A 12,326-nucleotide genomic window follows, 5' to 3' on the forward strand; every position below is an offset into this window, starting at 1 on the left:
ACACTAGGGAGACATCGAAGGATTCACAAGCCACATGCCTGGACATGCAACACTTAGAAATTAGGAAGGAGCTGCATCTCGTGGAGCTAGAGAATGGCTAGTTCGAACTTTCGGTTGCGTCATGGACATTGAAGAAGGAAGACAAGCATGCGCTTATTTCTTTCTTCAATGAAATCAAAGTCCCGATGGGCTACTATGCGAACCTGAAGAGGCTAGTGAACATGAGAGAACTCAAGTTCATCTATGGCCCTATGAAGGCCCATGACTATCAAGTCATTATGGCTTAGTTGCTCCCTGTTGCCCTGCGTGGTATCCTCCCCCCAAAGGTTCGCGCCCCAATCATAAAGCTATGCTCGTTCTTCAACGCGGTCTCAAAAAAGGTTATTGATGTGTCCACGCTAGAGCAGCTACAATGAGACATAGCCAAAACTCTCATTAGGCTTGAGATGCATTTCTCGTCGACTTAGTTTGATATCTCATTGCATCTACTCATTCATTTTGTTGACCAAATTAGAGCCCTTGGGCCAATGTACCTGCATCAGATGTTCCCTTTTGAAAGATTGATGAAAGTTTTTAGGAGGTATGTTAGGAACAGATTCTAGCCAGAAGGGGGCATGGTTGAAGGATGGTCAACGAAGGAGGCCATTGAGTTCTACACATATTATCTAGACATCAAAAGGGTCGGAGTTCCAGAATCTCATCATGAGGGAAGACTACGTGGTAAAGGAACGATCGAGGAGAAATCTGTTATAGTAGATGACCCTGTTTCTTTCAGATAGGCATAGTTCACTGTTCTCCAACAAGCCAAGGGTGTGATGCCATACATTGACAAGCACAGACAATCGCTGCAAACTCTGTATCCGAGTAGGTCATAGGCTTGGCTAGATAAAAAACATAAGGAGGAATTTGTCAATTGGTTGCGACGCCGCTTGCTTGGAATAAAGTTTGGTAATCAACTAGATGCCTTAGCCAAGGAACCTTTGATTACATATCTTAAGTACGAAGGGTATGAGATCAATGGATTCACATTTTACACAAAAAAGCAAGATGGAATGAGCACATACCAAAATTGTGGTGTTCGTTTTGATGCTCACAACAAAAACGGCAACGTGCAGGCGACATACTATGGTTCCATAGAGGAGAAATTAGAGCTAGCCTACGGTCCGTTGAAGGCAGCTCTTTTTCGCTGCCAGTGGGTCCGGCTCGAGGAAATCAACACTGACAGTGAAGGGTTCGCTACCGTTGATCTCACTAAGATCGCATATAGAGACAACCCCTTTGTCCTTGCAAGAGATGTTATGCAAGTCTTCTATGCAAGGGACAACAAGACAAAAGGAAGGCTAAAAGTAGTCCTAGAAGGGAAAATGAAGATTGTCGGTGTCGATGGAGTGACGGATGAAGAAGACTACAGGGTCTATCAGGAAATGCCTCCTTTCGGGGTGAATGTACCCCTACCTATCCTTCAAGAGGATGACGAACCTGCTTACGTATGGCTTGATCACAATGAGGCCCTCATTGTTGATGCACCTAAAGATAGTTAGATTATTGTTAACTATGTAATCATTATTCAGACATTGTTCACCAACTATGTAATCTAATTTATATTTTCTATGCTTCTCTAAAATTAAATAATTGAATATGTAATCAAATATTGAGATGATGTTCAGAAACACTATTATTTGATAATTATAGACCATTAATTATTTATCATGGAATTAAATAATTGAGACACAAATATTTGTATTATTTTACAATAAATTATATGTATTTACATGCACTAAACCGCCTAATCTAATGCCTCCTATGAGTACTTATCTTCCATTAGACACTAAGTACTCAAGAGAGGACACCAAATTACACAATTCCGTCGAGCACACCCCAAGGGAGAAACTAAAAAATCTACATTTTTCCATCAGGATCACAAATAAGAGAATAAAGCTTACAACATTATTAGCTATTTCTTACATCACTTTTAATACAACATCGGAGTTATGAATAATTTAATTTAATAGCGGAATATAAACATGTGATTAGAGTTATAGCAGAAATAAATATATATTCATGATATGATGAAACATTGATATATAAACTATGACAAAAAGTTATAAAACTTCTATTTATAAAAACATTTAGTGAGAGTTATAAATAAAGACTATGATTGTAGCATAAAGGAATCCTCTCTGAGCCCACCAGAAAGAATCCACACACAAGTTTCAGCTCTAGCATCCGCCTGTCACCTGCAACAAGGGGAAATAAAACCCTGAGTACTCAATTGTGCTCAGCAAGACTTACCTAACAGGAGAAAGAAAAGACTTCAAGGATATGCAAGGCTATCTGGCTTATGGGTTTATTGCATCTATAGGAGCATTACTAAACGTGCGTCCTTATATTCAATTTTATTAGCAGTCATCATTAGTTCATTAACTAACCATTCTATGTAAGCATCTATGCTACTTTCAAGCTGGTGGTAAGCAATCAGAATCATTTTACCATATTTCATCTTCTAGTTCTTACTATGGTGCTAGATTGTAGACAAGTCATACCGGATCGCCCGGTGATTCACGAACCAATGTGCCCAGCTGGGTACCCTAAAACACATGCCCCGCTTGCACCCAGGCACAAGTAGGACCAACCCACTACCCTCCTGTCATGGGGTCCAGGTCCCCATCTAAACTTGGACTCCAAGCCCCCGCTCCTGAGTCCCAGACTCAGTGCGGTGCTTAGACCTCCACCATCCCCGCCTCCAATCAGTCAGTCCAGTAAGAGCTAGAACCCATGACAAGAGAGCAATGAGTCTTCCCATGCCCATACACAAGTATGTGTTTAGGATAATAAGTCTATGACCTACCTAGAACCCAATGCAATGGCTGGTCTTTAACTGACATAGGCAGAACAAATGCAATCTGAGCCTCGCTCGAATGCCAAACTAAGTCTAGATCCAAAGTACCATTCCTCACAGTCTCCAATTATCATTCATATATATTCTAGGTGATAATAATATAGTAACAACAATAATATATTTCCCATCTCTCGCGAGTGACAGGCAATCAGTAGACTTCTACCAGAGTCATGTAGCATAGCAATTTACACGATCCTGTCATACTAGTATGACTCATACGATAAAGATATATATATGCAAGTGGGTTTCATTCAACTCCTTAAAACTTAATGCACAAACATAATATAAAGTGCAGAAAAGTAGGGGTTATGCACTAGGGCTTGCCTGAGTAACATATAGCCAAAAGTTAGTATTCCATCTTTGTGGCACGATCTCCAAAAGTACCATCTCACCAACAACTCCCGATGACTCTGTGATCCATCATCGTCCCTATTATGGTATGCAATGCGATGCAGAGATGATGCAACCGTTAATTAGCAAGGCAACAATAACTCTTAACACAGAGTACATGCTACAACCTTACAAGCTAGCTCTAAGGACTACGTACTAATCTATGTATCAACATTGTTGAGAAAGGTGTCATTTCCCAACAAGTGTTTAAGTCATACAATTCCAAGGTGTTTCTTTATTTCATTTATTTAATTTACTATATATTCCAACTAGGGCTCATTTTCTATCTTAGCAATTTACTTACTATGAATATACAAAAATTACAGAGAACAAGTGATAACACTTCTAATCTACTATAAAATTTTTAGAGCTAACACTATCACCGATTTATCACAAAAATTCCTACAAGTTTATGTCTTATCAATATTAACCTTGTCAAAATAATTAGAGCAACCCTAAAAATATACCGAACCTATGTGAACAAGGTACACTATCAGATAGATCATGATTTTAGAAACTTAACAAAATTGGTTTGGCATTTTTAGGATTTTTCTACACATTTTGGCGGATTTATGAAGTTTCTGCAAATAAGAAAACGGAAAATGAAATTTCCTCCAGGCACTGGGCTCCGTGGCTACCCCGTAGCCATGGCAGCCCACATGGACACGTGGCCTAGGTGCACAGTGCATGCATGCGGCCCAGGCATGGGCGGCACAAGGCCATCCCAAGCGGGGCGCACGGTAATGGGCGCGGGCGGCCCAAGCACGCAGACAGCGGCCCAGCAAGCCAAAAGCGGCCGGCCCATGTGCGGATGAGCCTAGGCGTGGTGGTCAACTTGCACGAAGGCCCCTAAACTTTCTCAAAACTAACCCAGAGTACAAAACACTATTCATGTGAGTCATGGATTTTGCATTGAGAACCCTAAAAAAGTTTCTATTCTAATTTCTCACCCGTCTCCTTCCATGGACCAAGCAGAGGAGTAGAGGAGGGACGACGTGTAGGTGCGACAAGGTGAGGTATGATGGCCTAGACACACGCGCACATCATGGCAGTGCAGTACACCACAACACCTGGCTCAGTGAAGGTCGACGAGCACGCACGTGACACCGAGGAGAGTGAGGTGGAGGCGGTGAGGCAGGTGGTCAAGCGCGGGAAGGCGCCGAGTAGTGGCGAGCTCGAGCTTTGGGATGGCCCTGGCGCCCGCACACCCGAGAACGAAACAGGAGAGAGCGGAGCTGAGCCAGAGCAGCACGAGGAAGGGAGGGGAGCGTCATAGGGGCTCGGCGTCCTTAAGAAAGCAAGGGCAAGGGCGAGGACAGCAGCTCAGCCTTGGCTTAATGGCGCATGAGGCAGCAGACAGGCAACATGGCAAGGACACGGGCAGGAGCAGAGCCATGTGCTCCCCACGGCAGTGGATGCAATGACAGAGTAGGCCGTGGTAGATGAAATGAATGGCTTTGAATGATGCTGAATGCCGGTTGATGAATGAGCACCCGATTGTATTCGCAACGCATTCTAATGAAGTTAGGCAAATTGTTCCGAGATCCACGTGGCACTCAACACGACTATAACCTACACCATTCTCGAGTACTCGCCTTGGTGCAAATCACTAAATAAAAGCATGGCACTAGTGCTTAACTAGATTTTTAGGAGTTAATTGCCAAAATGACATTATCTACTATCATTTCATACTTAGAAGAATTCATGGTTTCAGTTAGAAATAACATCCCTAAGCACTTTTGGTTGAATTTTTAAACGATCAAAACTTTACCAAACTTCACCAACAACCATTTCATGGCATAGCACACACTTTATACCAAGTATTAGAACCAAAACATCAGGGCATTATTTAACAATTTTGCATTTTAAAAATCACCAAAAATGTGTACTTTCAGCACAACTTCAACTTTTTGCCGATTTAACAAAAAGGGCTAATTTTAATTTCTAATTTGATTTTTGAGCTATCAAAATAACATGGAACAACATCTATTCACCAATTCAACAGTTGCATTTTCATCTACTAAAATTGCACTTCAAGTTTTATTTAAGTACCAATTACAAGTTATATTTTATTTTTGTTTATAAAAATTGTTTTTCATGCTTAATAAAATAAACAAGCTATTCGCTATTTATTTGCTATCAGGCATTTTAAGCACTTTCTTCATAGTTTTCCAAAACAAGCCCTAAACAACTTTTGTCCACAAGATTATTTAAAAGTTGTTAAGCACCGAGACAAGTTGACTAGCGACACTTATTTGTTTGTTTTATTCACGAAAGTGAGTCACACAAGATTCGTTTATAATTCCATGTCTGCTTTAATCTTTTAAACCCAAAAACTTATTTTGCTAATTTCTCTTAGGCATTAACCTAGGTGTTAAGCTAGCTCGTAACACCAGAGGTGTTACAACCAACCCCCCTAAAAAGAATCTCGTCCCAAGATTCGGAGCAAGAATCAGAAGAAGGGAAACGCGATTACATATCGTAGATCAGAAATCACATGAAAGATTACACGACTTTGAATACTAAACCACACGGGGATTTAGGGATACATGGTTAAGAGCAACCTAGTACAACCAAGGCTTAATCCAAAAGTAGGGATAGACGAGGGCAATGAAGAAACAACAAGATAATGATTATCCAAAACATGGCGTATGACCAACAGATCTAGAAATAGGAGACTGAGAAGTCAAACATCATGAACCCTAAGACCAAACTAACCAATGGTAGACTTAAACTTCTTTGAAAACCAGATCCTTCTTCTTCTCAGATTACACAATCACCATAGACTAACGAGCCTAGTTCCACAATGACAACTGGATCTCATAGCTCTGCTTCGGATTTGAGAGGGATGGGGATGAGGAAGGAGAGCAAGGACCAAGGGTATCTTATAGTGGCGAATGGAGATAGGGCGCAACACACCAAGAGTGGAAACGGTGTGGATGGGGTACACTGACGGTTCATGCTGTGGGGATAAAGTCAGCCATGGTGCGCTCCCTACGCGAGCGAGTGGAGGGAGGATAAGGAGAGGAGAGAGGGTTTGCTCATCGAGGGAGGCGTGTGGGCGGCCGTGTCCCCGAAAGAAGAAAGCAGAGAGGGAAAGGGGGGTCCGGTACAGAGATGAGAGCGTGGGGTCAAGAGCCAACCGGGTGCCAAGAAAAGGAGAAATGCACAATGCACGAAGACAACGAGTGCGGCATGATGTCATGGCCATGCGGGGACAAGGTGCTAATAGGCCCAACACCGACGGTGTCCACAGGGCACGCAGCAAAATAACCCGGCATGCGCAGTGCGGTCAAGCTAGACATAGGGCTTAGGACAAAACATCCACTCAGGCTTTTACAATCACTGCCAACTACCCACGGCTAACTTTCCTTGCTACTCTTCTTTTTCTTTCCCTTCCTTCACCACATCCGTCTTTCATGTAAACTAAAACCATGCCATACGTTATTCCTCCAAAACCACCTCCTCTTGTTTACTTTGAGAGAACACTATTTCATCAACCCGTTGTGGATTTCCTGTTCAAACACCTGAATATTTTCAAGAATAATATTTTGTATCAAAGCAGTGTGGTGGTGTAACTTGGTAAAGGTGCATGGTCAACAACCTCGATACCAGTGCGTACCAAGCAGCATCACCATGTGGTAGTTGTTCCATAGGGGCCCTCAGTTTCGTCGTGGCACTAAAAGCTATTAACCAGGTAACTCCTGCCAACTTACATGCAATGAAGGTGGTCGGGTCATAGGCCACAGAATCAGAGGAGTATTGCAAGGGAAGATTCCAACAACAAGGGTTCCTTTCGCAACAAGGGACAAGGAATTCGAATCCAATGATAGATTTGATTTAAAGAGATTCAAGTGTTCTACTGAGACATCCACAATTAGCTGATATAGTGTCCTTTGTTATCTAATCACGAGTTGTCTGCTGGCATCTAAATGGTAACTTCTCTTGTAACCCACTTAACATTATCCTTGAAAATCGTAAGCACGTCTACTGAGACCTAAGAGTAGATCAACGCAATAAACCCAGCGAATTAAATAAAATGCACATTCCAATGGTCTTATATGGGTACAACATACAGACACTCACTCTCCCATTCTCGACACATCGTTCACCTTCCCTACGGTCGAACGATCTCAACAACTACGGATGAAATACAATGGAAAGATTACAATACCAGTGGACAACGACGAAAGACACTACTGACTACGGGTACATCATCCTAAGGCAACTAATCTACTTAGGACCACGCATCTTCATTCCCAGGCTCAGCAGATTCTTCTACCACTCTAGCTATGCATTTTCATCTACTAAACTTGCACTTCAAGTTTTATTTAAGTACCAATTACAAGTTATATTTTATTTTTGTTTACAAAAATTGTTTTTCATGCTTAATCAAATAAACAAGGCATTCACTATTTATTTGCTATCAAGTATTTTTAAGCCCTTTCTTCATACTTTTCCAAAAACGAGGCCTAAACAACTTTTGTCCACAAGATTATTTAAAATGTGTTAAGCACCAAGATAAGTTGACTAGCGACACTTATTTGTTTGTTTTATTCACGAAAGTGAGTCACACAAGATTCGTTTATAATTCCATGTGTGCTTTAAACTTTTAAACCCAAGAACTTGTTTTGCTAATTTCTCTTAGGCATTAACCTAGGTGTTAAGCTAGCTCGTAACACCAGAGGTGTTACAACCACCCCCCCCAAAAAGAATCTTGTCTCGAGATTCAAAGCAAGAATCAGAAAGAGGGGAAATGCGATTACATATCGTAGATCAGAAATTACACAAAAGATTACACGACTTCGAATACTAAACCACACGGGGATTTAGAGATACATAGTTAAGAGCAACCTAGTACAACCAAGGCTTAATCTAGAAGTAGGGATAGACGAGGGCAATGAAGAAACAACAAGATAATGATTATCCAAAACATGGCATATGACCAACAGATCCAGAAATAGGAGACTGAGAAGTCAAACATCATGAACCCTAAGACCAAACTAACCAATGGTAGACTTAAACTTCTTTGAAAACCAGATCCTTCTTCTTCTCAGATTACACAATCACCACAGACTAACGAGCCTAGTTCCACAATGACAACTGGATCTCATAGCTTTGCTTCAGATTCGAGAGGGATGGGGTTGAGGAAGAAGAGCAAGGACCAAGGGTATCTTATAGTGGCAAACAGAGATAGGGCGCAACACACTAAGAGTGGAGACAACATGGATGGGGTACACTGATGGTTCATGCTGTGGGGATGAAGTCGGCCATGGTGCGCTCCCTACGTGAGCGAGTGGAGGGAGGATCAAGAGAGGAGAGAGGGTCCGCACATCGAGGGAGGCGTGCGGGCGGCCGTGTCCCCAAAAGAAGAAAGAAGAGAGGGAAAGGGGGGTCCGGTACGAAGATGAGAGTGTGGGGTCAAGAGCCGACTGGGTGCTAGGAAAAGGAGAAATGCATAGTGCTTGAAGACGGCAAGTGCAGCACGATGTCATGCCCATGTGGGGACAAGGTGCTAATAGGCCCAACACCGACGGTTTTCACAGGGCACGCAGTGAAATAACCTGACATGCGCAGTGTGGTCAAGCTAGACACAGGGCTTGGGACAAGACATCCACTCAGGCTTTTACAATCACTCCCAACTACTGATGGCTAACTTTCCTTGCTACTCTTTTTCTTTCCCTTTTTTGGCCACATCCGTCTTTCATGTAAACTAAAACCATGCCATATGTTCTTCCTCCAAAACCACCTCCTCTTGTTTACTTTGAGAGAACACTATTTCATCAACCCATTGTGGATTTCCTGTTCGAACACCCAAATATTTCAAGAATAATATTTTGTATCAAAAGCAGTGTGGTGGTGTAACTTGGTAAAGGTGCTTGGTCAACAACCTCGATACCAGCATGTATTGAGCAGCGTCACCATGTGGTAGTTGTTCCACAGGGGCCCTTGGTTTCATCATGGCACCATAAGCTATTAATCAGGCAACTACTACCAACTTACATGCAATAAAGGCGGTGGGGTCATAGGCCACAAAATCAGAGGAGTATTGCAAGGGAAGATTCAAACAACAAGGGTTCCTTTCACAACAAGGGACAAGGAATTCGAATCCAATGATAGATTTGATTTAAAGAGATTCAAGTGTTCTGTTGAGACATCCACAATTAGCTAATACTGTGTCCTTTGTTATCTAATCATGACTGGTCTACTAGCATCTAAATGGTAACTTCTCTTGTAACCCACTTAACATCGTCCTTGAAAACCGTAGGCATGTCTACTGAGACCTAAGAGCAGATGGACACAATAAACCCAGCGAAGTAAATAAAATGCACATTCCAATGGTCTTATATGGGTACAACATACAGACACTCACTCTCCCATTCTCGACACATCGTTCACCTTCCCTACGGTCGAATGATCTCAACAACTATGGATGAAATACAATGGAAAGATTACAATACCGGTAGACAGCGACGAAAGACACTACTAACTACTGTTATATCATCCCAAGGCAACTAATCTACTTTGGACCACGCATCTTCATTCCCTGGGCTCGGTAGATTCTTCTACTATTCTAGCTATGGATCTGCCTCCTCTCTTGGTAATGGCTGAGTGAGAGGAATCAAGAGTTCTACTTTTAACACTTTCGAGGGTGGAGGTGCTGGAGGTACTGCAACATCGGTTCTCCTTCTTTCTGGCTTGTGGACAAGGATTCCCTCCACGATCAAGGGATCCTGCCTTTTAGCAGCCAGCATCCTCCAATTGTCCCTGGTGACAAGGTAGGCCTCCTCCAACAGATGGACATGCCGATCTTTAGCCTCCTTTAGAGCTTCTGTCATGGCAGTCTCCTGACCCTCTATGGCTACCGCACTGGCATGCGCTTCGACGAGTAGCACCTAGAGCATCCTAGAGAAGATCTCGGCTTCCTCGGCTCGCCGAAGACACTTCCTCAACTCCGAGGCTTGTCGATCAAATTGCTCATCTAGAGCAAGCAGGTACGTGGTCAAGTGCACCATGGTTGGATTGTCTTCTTGCGCATCTCACCCTTGCGAAGCCTCCATGCGAGCCCTCCATGCCCATCGATTCTTTTCCAAAGGTGGAAAGAACCTCATGGGGGTATGAGCAATGGGCTCTTCATAGATCTAGTAAAGATACCACAAGGCTTTGCGGGCCACAACCTGGTAGGTGTCGATGAAGCGAAACCTGGTTGTTGTCACATTCTAGGCTTTAGTGATGTTGGGAAACTCTTCACTCTTCTCAATATAGATGGTAACCTCACACCGCTCAATGCCATGCTTTTCATATTCACGGCCCTCATACTTAGGATGATCTTTGACTCTGAGTTTTTGCAGGGTGGCATGTAGGATTCTAGGAAAACCCTCAATGTTTAGGCAGTAACTACTAACCCAGGCTACTGCCATCCCTAGCGATGGTTGCAAAGAAGGACTGAGCAAAAAGCTTACTGAAAAGAAAAAAGCTAGGCAAGCTAAAGTGCACTGAGTGGTGGTACCAATGGCTAAGCCTGGCCCTGCTTATAATGGCAAAGTAGTCAGTGGTCCTAGCGCAGTCCACCCATGGTTCCAGCGTGGTATCACTACAATGAATCGACCAAATTTTTCATGCGTTTGAGGCGAGCAATGTCCGAGGTCATTAATGACTAGTATGATTGTAGGGCAATGGTTCGACCAGAGTGTAGGAAAGAGTACGAGGAGAACATGGGTCATGGCAGACGTGAACTACAGGCGATGCGAAGCACGAAGCCATAGTTTAGCATTAACTTCGGAACAAGGACGGTTCAGTCATGCACAATACGACATGCGTGACACATATGGATGGCGTATCTACATGCAATACAGGCACTACAATGCACAAACAGGATATGCATGAATGCACATCCTATATGTCCTTCTACTATTGCCAACATATAGGGCAACTATTCTTAGATTTTTGGCACATCGTTCTCTCCCTTTAGCTAGTCGATACTATCGGACTATGCTCAGGGTCAGTGTACCTGAAGAAAAATTGAATAAGCCTACCTAAGTCAGTAGAGTGGCATCTATCCTGGATACATAACCATAGTAATAGGGCTACTTATATAATTTCACATACAAACGTCCTAACTTTTTGCAAAAATAGGTTGTCAAATTTTAGTTTAGAAAAGGATTTTGAAGCTTTATTTCCTCATTTATGCTCCGATACCACCTGTGGCAGAACCACCCAATCTAATGCCTCCCAGGAGTACTTGTCTTCTATTAGACACTAAGTACTCAAGAGAGGACACCAAATTACATAGTTCCATCGAGCACACCCCAAGGGAGAACCCGAAAATACATATTTTTCCATCAGGACCACAAATGAGAGAATAAAACTTACATCATTATTAGCCATTTCTTACATCACTTTTAATACAACATCAGAGTTATGAACAATTTAATTTAATAGCGGAATATAAACATGTGATCAGAGTTACAGCAGAAATAAATATCTATTCATGATATGATAAAACATTGATATATAAACTATGACAACAGGTTATAAAACTTTCATTTATAAAAACATTTAGTGAGAGTTATAAATAAAGACTATGATCGCAGTATAAAGGAATCCTCTCTGAGCCCACCAAGAGGAATCCACACACAATGGTCAGCTCTAGCATCCGCCTGTCACCTGCAATAGGGGGAAATAAAACCCTAAATACTCAATTTTACTCAGCAAGACTTACCCTATAGGAGGAAAGAAAAGACGCCGAGGATATGTAAGGCTATCTGGCTTGTGAGTTTATTGCATCTGTAGGAGCATTACTAAATGTGCGTCCTTATATTCAATTTTATTAGCAATCATCATTAGTTCATTAACTAACCATTCTATATAAGCACCTGTGCTACTTTCAAGCAGGTGGTAAGTAATCAGAATTATTTTACCATCTTTCATCTTTTAGTTCTTACTATGGTGCTAGATTGTAGACAAGTCGTACCGGATCGCCCGGTGATTCACGAACCAATGTGCCCAGCCGGGTACCCTAAAACACACGCCCTAC

This window comes from Miscanthus floridulus, chromosome 2 (assembly GCF_019320115.1).
Source record: "Miscanthus floridulus cultivar M001 chromosome 2, ASM1932011v1, whole genome shotgun sequence".
Lineage (NCBI taxonomy): Eukaryota > Viridiplantae > Streptophyta > Magnoliopsida > Poales > Poaceae > Miscanthus > Miscanthus floridulus.